Source organism: Rosa chinensis, chromosome 7 (genome assembly GCF_002994745.2).
Source record: "Rosa chinensis cultivar Old Blush chromosome 7, RchiOBHm-V2, whole genome shotgun sequence".
NCBI classification, from domain to species: Eukaryota; Viridiplantae; Streptophyta; class Magnoliopsida; order Rosales; family Rosaceae; genus Rosa; species Rosa chinensis.
Genome location: NC_037094.1, coordinates 56,340,054 through 56,356,184, shown reverse-complemented (window position 1 = coordinate 56,356,184; position 16,131 = coordinate 56,340,054).

Genomic DNA, 16,131 nt, shown 5'->3' with positions numbered 1-16,131 from the left:
GGTCAGTTACATGGTCAGTGACATGGGCAGTGACTTGACCAGGCACAGTTACTTGGTCAGTGACATGGTCAATGACTTGGTCAGTGACATGGTCAGTGACTTGGTCAGTGACATGGTCAGTTACTTGGCCACATACTCGACCAGGTACAGTTACTTGGTCAGTGACATGGTCAGTTACGTGACCAGTGACATGATCAGTTACATCTTGTTCTAAAGGCAATGCTACACTTATATTCTCATCTGACACAATTTCCTCAAAATCTGAGGTTAAATCCTCAAGGTTTGTATTGTGAACTTTTTCACTTAGAAACTTTACTTGATGTGTTTCAAAAATTCTAGGTGAATGATGAGCAGAATATAATTTATAGCCTTTAGATTTATCTGGATAACCTATAAAATAGCAACTAACAGTTTTGGGGTCAAGTTTATTCAAGCTTGGATTATAAATCCTAGCTTCTGCATGACATCCCCAAACATGACAGTGATGAAGACTAGGTTTCCTGCCACACCAAAGCTCAAAAGCAGTATTTTCTATGGCTTTGCTAGGTGTCCTATTACAAATATAATTTGCAGTTTTTAAAGCCTCACCCCACAGAAATTTAGGCAAACCAGTTGTACACATCATACATCTAACCATGTTCAAAAGAGTCCTATTCTTTCTCTCTGCAACACCATTCTGTTGTGGATTATAGGGTGTTGTGTATTGAGCTTTAATTCCATTGTCTTGCAAAAACAAGGCAAATGGACCCTTTTGTTGGCCGGATTCAGTGTACTTTCCATAGAACTCTCCCCCTCTATCTGACCTCACTGTTTTGATTTTCTTTTCTAGTTGATTTTCTACCTCAGACTTAAAGATTTGAAAGGCTTTCAATGCTTGTGCCTTTTCTGAAAGTAGATAAATATAACTGTATCTAGAAAAGTCATCAATGAATGTGATAAAATACACATTCCCACAGATAGTTTGATGCCTAAATGGTCCACATATATCAGTGTGTATGAGTTCTAATAAATTTTGGCTTCTATATGCAGTCTTCTTTCTAGTATTAGTTATTTTTCCCTTAAAGCATTCAACACAGTCTGTTAGATCAGAAAAATCAAGTTCATTTAGGATGTTGTTTTTCACCAAAATTTTCAGTCTCTCTTTTGAAACATGGCCGAGTCTTCTATGCCATAAAAATGCAGACTTTTCATTTAGTTTGGTTCTTTTAACACCTGTTAAAGTGTTAGTACTGTTTGTGTTATTTTCAACAAGTAAAATTTCTTGTTGAGCCATTGAACAATTTAACTGTAAATAATCATTCATAATAACACCATAACCAATTTGAACAGAATTTTTAGAAATAAGAATTCCATTACTATCCATAACAAGTCTACAACCAGATTTTACTAAAAGAGAAACCGAAACCAAATTCCTTCTCATGGAAGGTACATAAAAAACATTGTCCAAAACTAACAATTTTCCTAATCCTAAATCGAGCTTTAAGGTTCCAATAGCCTTGACTGCCACTCTCATGCCATTGCCTACACACAGGTTCACTTCATCACTTTTTGGGATTCTCCTCCTTATGAATCCCTGCAAAGAATTAGTAATATGAATAGGTGAGCCTGAATCTATCCACCAAGACTGTGGTTCAACATTTATAAGATTAATTTCTAAAGAAAAAACTGTATTAGAAAAAATCTTACCCTTTTTGGCTAACCAATTTTTATAGCCAGTGCAGTCCCTTTTCATGTGTCCTACTCTTTTGCAAAAGTAGCACTTGAACCTAAATGGCCTATTTTCCTTGGCCACTGCAGCTGTTGAACTCTTAGTTATGGCTTTGATAGGCTTGAGCTTATTTTGGGGCTTTTTCCTTTTAGGCTTCTCAATGAGGTTAATGGTTGTAGCAGGTTCCTTTTCTTCCTTGATCCTAGATTCTTCATCCACACAGATGGATATAAGTTCATCTAGAGTCCAGTTTCCCTTTTGAGAGTTGTAACTGGTCCTAAGATGACTAAAACTGTTAGGCAAGGAATGTAGTGCATAATGCACTACCTGCTCATCCCTAACCCCCATCAAGAGCTCCCTGAGTCTGCCATTTATATTGATCATCTTCATAATATGCTCTCTAACTCCCCCTGAACCCATGTACTTCAAATCATGAAACTCCTTGGTTAGCCTAGCAGCTTCTGCCTTTTCACTTTCTTTAAACTTAGCACCTATGAGTTCCAAAAAATCTGATGCTAGCTCAGGTTCTTCTATACTTCCTCTGACAGTCTTGGACATAGAGGTACGAATGAGGTTCTTAGCCATTCTATTGGATCTATGCCACTTCTTGTAAAGATCAGTTTCCTTCTTAGTGCTCTTTTCAGTTAACTCTTCAGGTTTGTCCTCAGTGAAGCAATAGTCTATGTTCTCATGCATTCCCATATAGTTCTCTACAGAATCTAGCCAAGCTCTATAGTTGGTTCCAGTTAGCATCAAGACACTGTTCAAGTTCATGTAAGAGTTACCTAAGGAGCAAAACAAAAATTCGTGTGAGTTCTCAATTTGTAAAGAAAATAACTTTAAGTTTTCTGTGTTTTATTTAGCTTTAAGCAACCAAAACAAGAACATACAGAAAACCTAAACAATCCATACTTGCATTCATATCAGTCCATAACCAAAAATAATGTTAAGCAATACTTTTGAGCAGAAGCATAACATCCTGGAGTTCTTTATCAATATACCATGTTCAATGAAAACAAGTTATCCAAAGAAATTTATCCACATCTTTAGACAGAAGAAAAATTTCTAAGTATCCGTATTTATTTTCATCAAGCACACATATTGCTGTTTTGTATTCTAAAACCATACTTGACCACTTCTTTGGAAGATAAAACTGAAGCATAGTTTTAAAACACAAAACACAATTTCAGTTTTGTTACTCGATCAGTTACGTGGTCAGTGACCTGACCAGTTACGTGGTCAGTGACCTGACCAGTTACGTGGTCAGTGACATGACCAGTTACATGGTCAGTGACCTGATCATTGTTTTCTGCCAACATCAATGAAGAATGCTTTGTGCATCATAATCACTTATGCCAACAGAAAACCAAAAACTCATGAGCTTTTAACTTTACATTCTACCCAGATTCATCCTTGTAAGAAAATTAAGCTCTCGTATCTGTCAATTTTAATTGTGTAAACAAATTCTGGGAGATTTTTGTTCTTCATGCAATTTTACACAATCACAGATACAATACCATATCATCAATCAATTCATCATGCATATTCAAGCACAATCAAAATTGTTTCGATTCCAAGAAACCACAGAACAATCAAGAAATTGTAAATTTCATCCGGTCACCATCTACTCTAACCTAACGCACGCCGGGAATGCAACTAATGTTCTTGAGCACAATCAAAAATCAATTATCATGCTATGAATCGAAATCAATTTCCATAGAAAAACCTGTTTTTGCTTTTTCCCCAATTTGCTGCTAAAAATCACAGCGGAAGCGTGAATTTGATAATTAACCAGATGCAGCAATCGACTTAAGTAACTTACTTTGATCAGTTACATGACCAGTTACATGGTCAGTGACTTGGTCAGTTACTTGACCCGTAAAGCAAAAACCCTTTTTTTTTGTATTTGTTTTGCAAAACCCTAAAACGATTTTGATATATGTGAGCCTATGCTCTGATACCAATTGTTAGTAACCATATACATGCTCACAATATATGCACACAATCATAAAAGGGATCAAGGCTTACCTTCAGCAATCACTGGCATGGATTCCATCTTATGCAGCTGCAAACATGATCACTGAATATGGCCTTCTGTTACTTACCAACTTGCTTCTCAATGGACAGAACAATATGCAAAACGTCGGTAGTAATCAGGGACCAATTCATCTGTATATATATAGGTGACTTAAACCTCAAGAAGCTTCCCATTAAAGCTATCCATATCGGTTTAGGTTTCCTAGTTAGATTCTTAATGTAACACTTCATTGTAGTCTTTCTTGCAGACTAAGAATAGGATTACTTACCTTAATGAATAGATACACTGCTTCATTAAGTTACAAGTATTGATTTACAGTTTGTATCCATGTTAAACTAGGATTGATATTAAGCTAATCATCAATTACTTTATGATGATATGTGTTATGTCCATATTTGATCTTACATGGAACACTTTGATTTGGGGTTGTCATAGATCAGGGTATGAAGAATTGGCCATGGATAAATTTGTTCTTATGAGAAGCATTGAGCATTCCCCCTGACGAGTTTTCGATATCAACTATGATCAATGTTTACTGAGGCCAACTAAGTTTACTCTGTTTCTTCTGTTTTCTCTGTTTTCTTAGCTGTAATCGAATTAAGAAACCCAATTTGAAACTTTTGGTTTTTTTTTTAATTAACGACCGAGTAAGCAGCAAAAATATGTAATATCACGAACTAAGGCCAAACTGAGTCCACAGAAACCCTCGAGCAATTGGAGAGATGTTCTTTTTCTTCCAGCAACATAATTTGTTCAACTTATTGTTTTCTGGCAGCTGAAAGAAGTATTAGGTGCAGCAGCAGTAGAAGAAGTTGAATTGAATGATCGATATAGATCTTCTTCTATGTTGTTGATGTTATGGACTTAAGGGGACAAATAAGTACGGACAAGTAGACAACAGAAGCACAAGAGAAGCCATATAAAAGCGAAACTGATCGAAGATTGAAGAAGAAACTGATGGATCCGTAATATGAAATTCTTGGTTGCAAACCTAGATTTACAAAACCCAGCTAGATGCCACAAGATCCTAATTCCTGTACCCAAGTTCCGAAACATAATCGGAGCTTTCCAGTTTCCTTGCAGCTAGATGGCCACTGGATGCTACCTTAGTCGGAGCCATGAACGAAGATCAAAGTATTGCATTCCAGGTGAGAAGATCAAAGGCCATCACGAAATTGACATTTGAAGAGGAAATGAGTGGAGGGAAAGAGTTTGAGATTAGAGAGAAGGAAAGTTTGAAAGTACCTTTCAAGTTATATCAGTTGGGTAATGCCGTTATGGAGTTACCAACTCCAGGTACTATTTTTGGGTTGGGGTCAGAACAGTTAAAACTAAGAGAACAAGAAGCTTTTGAGTGATGAATTCTCACACACATTCATTCAATATACAGAGGCATATTTATACAACCTTATACAATCCTAATTTTAGATTAGGGTAAAATCCTCATATATAGTACCCGAACTATCACGAAATGCATTTTTTTGGTATCTACAAATTTTCAGGAAGTCCAGTGGTACCTTTACTATCCATCCGTTAGCCCTTATAGTACCTCCGTCCATTATTCAGTTAAAAATACCTATGTGGCGGTCATGTGACACTCATGTGAGTAAAATAATAAGGGTAAAATAGTCTTTTCATTCATAATTAGAATTATAGAATTTAATATATTGAATATCTATAATTAAAAAAATATTTAGACACATAAAAAAAATAATACCCAATTTATTCTTCACTGTTATCGGGACACTTAAATACTTTTATTTTTGGTTTTTTTTTATTTTATGAAAATTTAATATATACTAATTTGGAGATTGTTTTAGAGAAACTGAATTTGGGAGATAATCGCTGTGTATTCTCATTGATAATAGGGGCCTCTTTATATAGAGGATTACAATACATAGAATCTCAATCATACAAGGAAAGTAATTCTACATTGATTAGGATTCTAGATCCTTCTAATAAAATCCTATTGCCACTAGGTCAAGTAACCTAGAGTTTGGGCTAAACACAAATTAGGTTTTCCTTGAACACTCCCCCTTGTGTTGCCCAAACGTGGTGCTTCTCTCGTTGCCTCGTTAAAAACCTTGCCGAGTAACAAAAACCCAGTGGGACAAAAATAATCTCGGTCGAAGGGGAAAAAGAGCACAACACACCCTTCATGATTTGAGACGAACATGTAGACATCTCCCCCTGATGTCTACGCCTCCCCCTGACGACTACGATCATGGGAGTTCAGATAATTTCCGCAAGCCAATTCTTGCCACATGTTTCTCGAACGTGGATTTAGGCAATGACTTAGTAAACAAGTCTGCCGCATTGTCCTCAGATCTAACCTGGTTTACTTTGATCTTGAGGTACTTCTGTTGTTGCTGATTGTAGAAGAATTTGGGCGATATATGCTTGGTGTTGTCGCCTTTGATGTAGCCTTGCTTCATTTGTTCAATGCAAGCAGCATTATCCTCATAAATGCTCGTTGGCTCATCTGTGGTAGACTTCAAACCACAATTGCTTCGAACATGCGTAACTATGGATCGAAGCCATATACATTCACGAACTGCTTCGTGAAGAGCAATAATCTCTGCATGATTCGAAGAGGTAGCGACTAAGGTCTGCTTTGTAGACCTCCAAGATATCGCGGTCTTTCCCATGGTGAAAACATAACCAGTTTGGGAGCGACCTTTGTGTGGGTCGGAGAGGTACCCAGCATCAGCAAAACCTTCCAAAACACTTATATCGTTTTGGGACGGGGAGAGGGAATACAGTCCACCATGTGTGGCATCCCTGGCACTTGATGGGTCCGAATCCATCTTCTCTCTGTAGGGATAGAACAAGCCCAGATCGATCGTACCACTTAGGTATCGAAAGATATCTTTAACACCAGTCAGTCCAATGACGTCGTGTAGGCGCAGAGCTATATCTAGCTAGCAAGTTCACAGCGAATGAGATATCCGGTCTTGTGCATTGTGCTAAGTACAATAATGCGCCTATTGCACTTAGGTAGGGCACTTCCGCCTCTAGCACATCTTCATCGTCATCTTTTGGACGAAATTGATCCTTCTTTGGATCAAGACTACGGACGACCATTGGGGTGCTTGAAGGCTTAATCTTATCAGTGTTAAAACGCATAAGCATCTTTTGGGTATAAGCTGATTGATGAATCAGGATACCAGCTCTACGGTGCTCGAGTTCTAAACCGAGGCAAAACCGTGTTTTCCCAAGATCTTTCATCTCAAACTCGGATTTCAAGTGTTCAGCGGTTTCCCTTAACTCTTTAAGGGTGCCAATTATGTTCATGTCATCAACATAAACTGCTACTATTGCAAATCCGGAACTTGTCCTTTTTATGAACACACATGGGCATAGTTCATTGTTGACATATCCCTTTCCAATCAAGTAGTCACTTAGACGGTTATACCACATCCGTCCAGATTGTTTCAATCCATATAGTGAGCGTTTCAATCTAATCGCAAACGCGCTCCGTGGTTTAGAGCCACTTGATTTGGGTAACTGAATTCCGTCTGGAATCTTCATGTATATCTCTGTATCTAGATCCCCATATAGATACGCAATAACCACATCCATAAGCTGCATGTTCAGTTTTTCGGAAACTACCAAACTGACAAGGTAGCGGAACGTTATGACGTCCATTACGGGAGAATAGGTCTCCTCATAGTCGATTCCAGGGCGTTGTGAGAAACCTTGCGCCACAAGGCGAGCTTTGTACCTTACAATCTCGTTTTTCTCATTACGCTTTCTAATGAATACCCATTTGTGACCAACTGGTTTGGTGTTGGGCAGTATTGGCACAACTGGTCCGAATACCTTTCTTTTCGCTAGAGAATCAAGTTCTGCCTGGATCGCATCTTTCCACTTTGGCCAATCGGCTCTACGTTGGCATTCATCAACGGAGCGTGGTTCGATGTCATCGGTCTCAATAATCTCACACGCCACTGAATACGCGAATACATCATCAATGATGATGGAGTTTCTTTCCCACGTCCCATGTACACTGGTGTAATTAACAGAGATCTCTACGTTCTCAAGGATAGGTTCTGACATTGAGGCATCCCCCAATGATGTCTCATGGACATAACCATAATCCGGAACATTCTCATAGGACGGATTTTGAGTATCGATGATCAAAGGATTTGTTTGTGCCTCATTCGCTCTCTTTCTAGGGCGAGTATCCTTCGAACCAATTGGTCTACCGCTCTTCCTTGCGGGACCTGCGGCCATAGATGCCACATCATTGCCATGTTGGGCAATGGCGCCATCCCTTGATGTCACAAGAGTGACGTGATGTCCAGTATTTGGGACATCAATCCTTGCAGGCACGTTTGCAGCAGGTATGTGTGATCTCGTCACTTTGGCAACATCAGAAAACGCATCAGGCAGAGTGTCTGCTACGTTCTGGAGCTCAATTATTCTTCGCACTTCAAGTTCGGACTGTGCGGTACGGGGATCGAGATGAGACATAGTGGGGACAGACCACGACAATTCCTGTCGTTCCTGTTGAACATCTGTGTTCTTATCTCCCCCTAACGATGGGAAGACTGCCTCATCAAAGTGACAATCCGCAAATCTAGCGGTAAAGAGATCGCCTGTCAAGGGTTCAAGGTAGCGGACGATCGTTGGAGATTCATATCCAACATAAATGCCCATTCGTCGTTGTGGACCCATCTTAGTACGCTGTGGCGGCGTAATAGGCACATAAATGGCACACCCAAATATGCGTAAGTGCGAGATATCAGGCTCGTACCCAGTCACTAGCTGTAACGCAGAGTAAGATTGGGTGGCAGTGGGTCGTAGACGAATTAGCGTCGCTGCATGCAATATTGCATATCCCCAGGCAGAAACAGGGAGATTGGTGCGCATAACCAATGTCCGTGCTATCATCTGTAGTCGTTTGATAGCGGCTTCTGCGAGACCATTTTGGGTATGAACATGGGGAACTGGATGCTCTACATCAATCCCCAGTGACATGCAATAGTCATCGAATGTTTTCGATGTAAACTCCCCAGCATTATCAAGTCGAATGGACTTAATAGGATGGTCAGGGTAGTGAGCCCGTAGACGAATAATCTGGGCGAGGAGTTTAGCATAAGCAGCATTTCGAGTGGACAATAGCGCGACATGTGACCAGCGTGTCGACGCATCAACCAATACCATAAAGTATTTAAAAGGTTCGCATGATGGTTGAATTGGTCCACAGATATCCCCTTGGATTCTTTGTAAGAACGGAATGAGTATTTTGGGATCCTTTGCGTAGGATGGTCTCGGTCCTAATTTCCCGAAGGAACATGCTTTGCAGAAAGAGCGAGGGGCCTTAGAAGCAACCAATGAGGATTTTGGTTGGGCCTGAGCGTCCGTAGCGCTATTAGAAGCAAAGTGTGTGACTACATCTCCCATTATGGCGTTAGAGCCATGGAAATTGGTGTGTGTGGCATCATGGCCACTAGGAGGAACAACCATGGCGTCATGCTCATGGTTGGCGCCATTAATGGCGTCATCACATGGGAGGTGGGCAGCCTTATGGCGCCCCAAGACGGCTGCAGCTCCAGATGCTGCAATTGTTGCGGTCTTGCTAAGTCCTGGAATCAATTTTTGATTCTTACTTCTTCGCACTCTGAAGAATGGATGTCCGTGTGAAGTCTTTAGTATACGGAACATCATATCACGACCAGGATGTCCTAGTCGGTCATACCAAAGCCAATATGTGTCTGAATCCAAGAGATCTTCTCTTATGATATTATTGGATTCAATAGGTCGAATTGTAGTGACATAAAGTCCACTAGATTGACACATAAGCTTCTCTAAGATACGCTTTCTTCCGCAATCATTAGAGGTAATGCAAAGGAATTCTATTATGTTCTCACTATGCGTTTCCGCATGAAATCCGTTGGCTCTAATATCTTTAAAACTCAATAAGGTTCGATTCGCCTTAGGAGCGTAGAGAGCTTCAGTGACTTTAATCAAGGTGCCATTAGGCAAAAGGAATTGGGCCATTCCATGTCCTTGAACTAAACTTGATGGCCCAGCCATCGTAGTCACAGATGAATATGTAGGCAACATCTCTAAGAATAATTGCCTATGTCGTAGAATGGTGTGCGTAGTCGCACTATCCGCAAGACATTGAAGTTCATCCATTCCTAAAAGAAAGAGCTCGTAATTAAAAAGGAGTCATAAAGAAAAGAACTCAACTTTTATTAATAAGCCAAATGGAATTACATCATCGTTTCTCTTAACCAAAGAAAATCTAATCCAATAAACTAGTTAATGCAAAACAATGGTAGTCGTCTAACTTCTTTCGGTAATTCCAATGTAAATGTGACCAGGTAAGTAGAGAGATGTCGGTGGAGCAAAGCTCGCTTAAGTACCACTTATCTCAAAACCTTTCTAGACATCACTTTTACATTGAGTACGCCTACTTTGAAGAAAGACTAATATCATTGGCATCTACTACAAAAGTAATATGGCAATTGCCTACATCTCTTAGAAAATAAAAAGACTTAATCAAAATCGCCAGTTTCTGGGTCTTGATCCTTGTACTCTTCCACCCTTAGATCGAGATTCCCATCTTGATCTTCTTGTTCGATGTAATTTGCCTCCCTTGCTTCACGATACATCTTGTATGCGTTTGCAACATTCTGGGATGCAGTACACTTCTTTGCCCAATGTCCACTTGATCCACATCTGAGACAAGCATCATTATGGTCAGGTTCCCTTGATCGAGGTGCTCTGGGGGCGTTTTGTAGACGGTTATTGCCTTTGGTGGCGTTACCACCATAACCGGAGGCTTGGCCTCTCTCTCTCTTCACACGTTTACCTCCACGGTTCCGTGCACGCCTATCTTGGCGATTTCCTTCCTCTTTAGGGCGAGAATATGGACCAGAACGTCCAGAATTATCCCTACTCTTAGGGTTTCGCTCCTTGCGTCCTCCCTTGGGGGCGCGACTATAATTAGACTCCGGAATTGACTTGGTTCCCACGAGTCTAGAGTTATAGTTCTTCACAAGTATGTTGTCGTGCTTTTCAGCTACGTTCATGGCACCAATTAGCTCATGAAATCTTGTGATGCGTCTAGCATTGACATCAATCCGATAGTTTTTGGCTATCATCAATGCAGAGACGGGGAAGGTGGAGAGAGTCTTCTCGATCAACATCGTATCAGTGATGTTCTGTCCACAGAATTCCATCATAGACTTGATACGAAGTGCTTCTGAATTGAAGTCAAGTACATACTTGAAATCACAGAAGCGGAGGCTATGCCATCACACTTCTAAGTCTGGAAGCAGGGAATCACGGACGTTGCCAAAACGCTGCTCGAGTTCCACCCATAGTTTTCTTGGGCCTTCCTCATTGAGGTACTCATTTTGGAGCGCGTCATTCATGTGCCTTGTCATGAGAATAATGGCTTTAGCTTCATTCGCCTCTCTCGTAGCTCTATTTGCTTCAAAAGCAGTAGCTTGTTGAGGAGTACGTACGTCCTGATTTGGCTCTTGGATTGTTCTCAGGATCCCATCAGCCTTAAGATGCTGGCGCACATCACGGACCCACTTGTGGTATCCTGCGCCTGTTGTCTCTAGTGGAGCGAAGCTTAACTTGTTCAGGTTACTCATCCTGAAAAACAACAAGAAAATAGGGTTAGTTTCGGAGCGAAGAAGGCTACCACGAAAAATTATATAATTTCTGAGCGTAGTCGCTTCCAAGAAATTAGGGATTTTCTGAGCGTAGTCGCTTATAAGAAAATCCGATTCCAAGAGGGGTTTTGGATTAGATCGAAACGACGATGTATGTGGTCAATCGTTTTCTTCTCAACAAACTCTAAGTTTGGAGGACTCTACAAGCTCTAAGCTTGGAGTGAGCACGAACCCCCACAGTTCGGCTATTGGTCTCCCCTATGAAGAAGAAAGGGATTTTGGAAGTCCCCGAGAAAAGAAGAAGAAATTGAAAAACTTCAAAAACGGGAACTTTTAGAAAAGTTTACCTTGAAAAATAGCCGGAAATCTTGAGCGGAAAAAGCTACTGTAGATGGCCGGAAAAAGGTCACCGGAGGTGGCCGGCGGTGGTGGCCGGAGCTAGGCAGGTTGGTGCAGGGCAGTTGCGGAGGCTATGCGGGGCTGCTGCAGGGCTTGTGCAGGGGCTGTGCGGAGGGTGTGCAGGGCCTGTCGGCAGTTACTGCGCAGGGGCTCGGCAGATGTGTGCGGAGTTGTCGGCAGGTGTGTGCGGAGCTGTCGGCAGGGGCAGGCACTCGTCTCGGCAGGAGCAGGCACTCGTCTCGGCAGGAGCAGGCACACGTCTCAACAGGTATCGGAAAATGCAGGCACAAGACTCGGCAGGTGCAGGCACAAGGCTTCGGCAGCTGCTCGGCAGGGCTCGCAGGGGCAGGCACAAGGCAGGGGCTGGTCCGATTTTTCCGACTGCCGGTTCAGGGGTTTTCCGGCCGGTTCCGGTGGTTCCGCCGCCGGTTCTGGGCTCCTTGGGAATAGGGCTTCTATATGTGGGGCGGTGGTTGTAGGATTTTGAAGGTTACGAAATTAGGGTCTTCAGGGTTAGGGCTTCGTGCTGATAACGTGTTTTAGAGAAACTGAATTTGGGAGATAATCGCTGTGTATTCTCATTGATAATAGGGGCCTCTTTATATAGAGGATTACAATACATAGAATCTCAATCATACAAGGAAAGTAATTCTACATTGATTAGGATTCTAGATCCTTCTAATAAAATCCTATTACCACTAGGTCAAGTAACCTAGAGTTTGGGCTAAACACAAATTAGGTTTTCCTTGAACAGAGATAACTTTTTTCTCGAACAATTAATAAGATTAATCAATAGAGGTGGTAGGTAAATCTAGATATTCACAAAATTCAATTCTAGGTCTTTCTTTTAACCTAGTCTAATTTATTTTAATTTAGTTTAATAAAAAATTTATAAAAGAAATATGAAAAATAGGTGTTTTACGATTGTACCCATACTTTAACGGAATAATTGACGAAAGTACTGAAATGGCTAACGAAGGATAATACAGGTACCACTAGACTCCCTAAAAATTTGTAGGTACCAAAAAGTGTATTTCGTGATAGTTCAGGTACCATATAAAGATTTTACCCTTTTAGACTAACAAGGACAGTAATCAAATCACAATTACAATCCCAATTCTATACAATTAGTATAATTCTATTCCTAATAGTAATCCTAAAATATTTGTGACTCACAACACTCCCCCTCAAGTTGGAGCATACACATCTCGAATGCCCAACTTGTCAAGTGAGTCATGAAATACTTTGACTGACACACCCTTAGTCAGAACATCTGCTAACTGCTCCTCAGTTGGTACGAATGGGAAGGCAATCAGGTTTGCATCCAACTTCTCCTTGATAAAGTGCCGGTCAACTTCCGCACGCTTTATACGATCATGCTGCACTGGGTTATGTGAAATTTCAATAGCTGCTTTATTATCACAAAACAACTCCATAACTCTTTTTAGTTTGAACCCCAAATCACGCAATAAATTACGTAACCATAACAACTCACATACTCCATGTGCCATACCTCTATACTTAACCTTGCCACCACCCTTTGTTTTTTACTCTTCCAAGTGACAAGGTTCTCTCCAACAAATCTCCAACAAATGTAAAGTAACCAGAGGTCGATCTCCTATCAATAATACTACCAGCCCAATCAGCATCAGTATAACCACTCACCTCTAGGCAGTGATGTTTTGAGAACATAAGGCCTTTCCTGGGAGCTCTCTTTAGATACCACAGGATTCGTACAACTGCATCCATATGGTCTTCACTTGGGTTATGCATGAACTGGCTCACCACACTTACTGCATACACCAAATCGGGTCTAGTGTGACCCAAATAAATTAATCTACCAACTAACCTTTGATACCTCGCCCTATCAGTCGGGATTTGGTCAGGGTACTCCGCTAACCGGTGATTCTGTTCAATTGGTGTATTAGCTAGCCTGCAATCTAACATGCCCGTTTCTGACAGCAATCTAGAACATATTTTCTTTGGCACAAGAAGATGCTGCTACTCCCCCTGACCACCTCTATCCTAAGGAAGTATCTCACGTCACCAAGGTCTTTCATCTCAAACTCTGAAGTTAACTATTGCTGCAACCTCCTAATTTCCTCTCGATCATCACCTGTGATCACCATATCATCAACATAGATGATTAACGTCGTTACTTTAACCTTTTGATGCTTAAGGAAGAGAGTATGATCCGAATTGCTTTGTTTGTAACCAAACCGCTTCATTGCCTGAGTAAAGCATCCAAACCATGCACGGGGGGATTGCTTCAACCCATAGAGTGACTTCTTCAACCTACACACAACATCCATTTTATCAGCAGCCTCATACCCGGGAGGTAGACTCATATACACTTCTTCAGCCAAATTTCCATGTAGAAAAGCATTTTTCACATCAAGTTGCGTGAGAGGCCAATCCAGATTAGCCGCCACAGAGAGAAGCACTCTGATAGTATTGATCTTGGCTACGGGCAATGACTTAAAAATTGAAAATATCATCGAAATATCGGCGATATTTTCATTTTTTTGGTATGGCGAAATATCCTTTAGTTACCAAGAGAATTTGGTCAGATATTTTCGAAATTTCCCGAAATATTGCGAAATTATGGAAATATCACGATATTCTCGAAGCTTTTCGAAAAATTCCAAATGATAACTTCAAATTCTCATCCAAATTCTCGCATGCAATTGTCAAATCAGCGACTCCACCAAATAGAATTCCAAGCAAAAATCAAAATTGGGGGACACCAATGCTTGAACCTTGGTCCTTTGCTTGATTCCATACACCTTACAAGGTGTTTGCCAACTCTGCCGCACCTGCAGATGTAACATGACTCCAACATTGTCTGAAAACTTATGTAAAATGTCCAATTAATACCCAACTTACAACAATCAATTACTGTATTGAATTTTATTTACCAAATATTTAAAATTTTTACTTGGATTAATTTCAGTTTACCCCCTGAGGTTTGGGGGTGTCATCATTTCACCCCCTCTACTTTCAATTTTGAATTTTTACCCCCTAACTTTTCAATTTCAATCAGCCGTGTCCAATTTCTACTATTCCGTCCAAATTGGATGTTAAGTTTGACCCTTGAGGGCTAAAATGGTCATTTCAACATAAAAAAATAAAAAATAAAAAATAAATTAAAAAATTTCTGTTTTCTTTTTCTTTTCTGTTTCTTCATTTTTTTTATAATTTTTTTTTTCGTCTTCAACCTATACACCAAGTTATAATAGGTTTATAAAAACAAAGAAAATACTCTAGGTGGTTGAAAGTCATTCGCTAGTCTACGATATTTGTGATATATCTACGATAAAGTGAAGAATTTTAGGATATGTTTGGCTCCAAAAACCAGTTGGCTTCCAAACTGTCTCTTTTGCTGATGTGATTGAGTAGGCGTGCCAGCACCGTGGGGTGCAGTCGTCGGGGAGTCCCTTGACCTGACTTCTTGATCAAACGATGTGGACGAGGAGAACACCAATCTCGTCACAAGGTTCTTTTCTTGCCTTTCGGAAAAGGACTTCTTGCCTTACAGATAAGGGCTTTGGTTGTGGTCTCTTGCGTTCACCGAATCGATACTTAGTGTTGTAGACTAAGTAGAGCAATCACTGGGAAGTTGGGAGAAAGCACAGGGTTTGCTAAAGCGTGACTTTAGCTTCGCTGGGTTGTGAGGGCGTTACCCTTGCTTCACTGATGGTATCGGTGGCAGTAGCACTGGTAGTCGGCTCTTAGAGAGGCTAGGACTAGAAGTACGGTCGCCGGGTTTTCAACTAGGTTGATGGTATGCTCTGGGAAGGCTTTGATTATCTGTGTGATTAGTTGATTTGAGAGTTGTCCCTAATTCATCCTTGAAACCTGGTATTTATACTAGGGTTTCGACTGCTCCTTGCCAGAGAAGGATTATTGATTAAAGTTTCCTATTCAATCTCCGCTACTTGACTCCAATAAGGATTCATTTTCCTTATGGATTACGTAATAGGTAAAGCTATAACCCAAACTCAAGTAGACTTATTTTTGGGCCGCAGGTATCGGCCCGCTATGCTAAATCCACTAAAGGATCTTGCCAAATTTACTTTTGGGCTCAAACAGGATATATCCCCAATAAAGTGAAGAAATATTTGTAAAAAATAATTTTACACTTTATCTGTAAATAAATATCTGTATATCCTTAATAAAGTGAAGAAATATCTGTGTAAAATCATTTTTGGTCTACGATATTTGTGATATATCTCTAATAAATTGAAGAATTTTAGGATGTATCCCCAATAAAGTGAAGAAATATCTGTAAAAAATGATTTTACATTTTATCTGTAAATATCTGTATATCCCCAATAAAGTGAAGA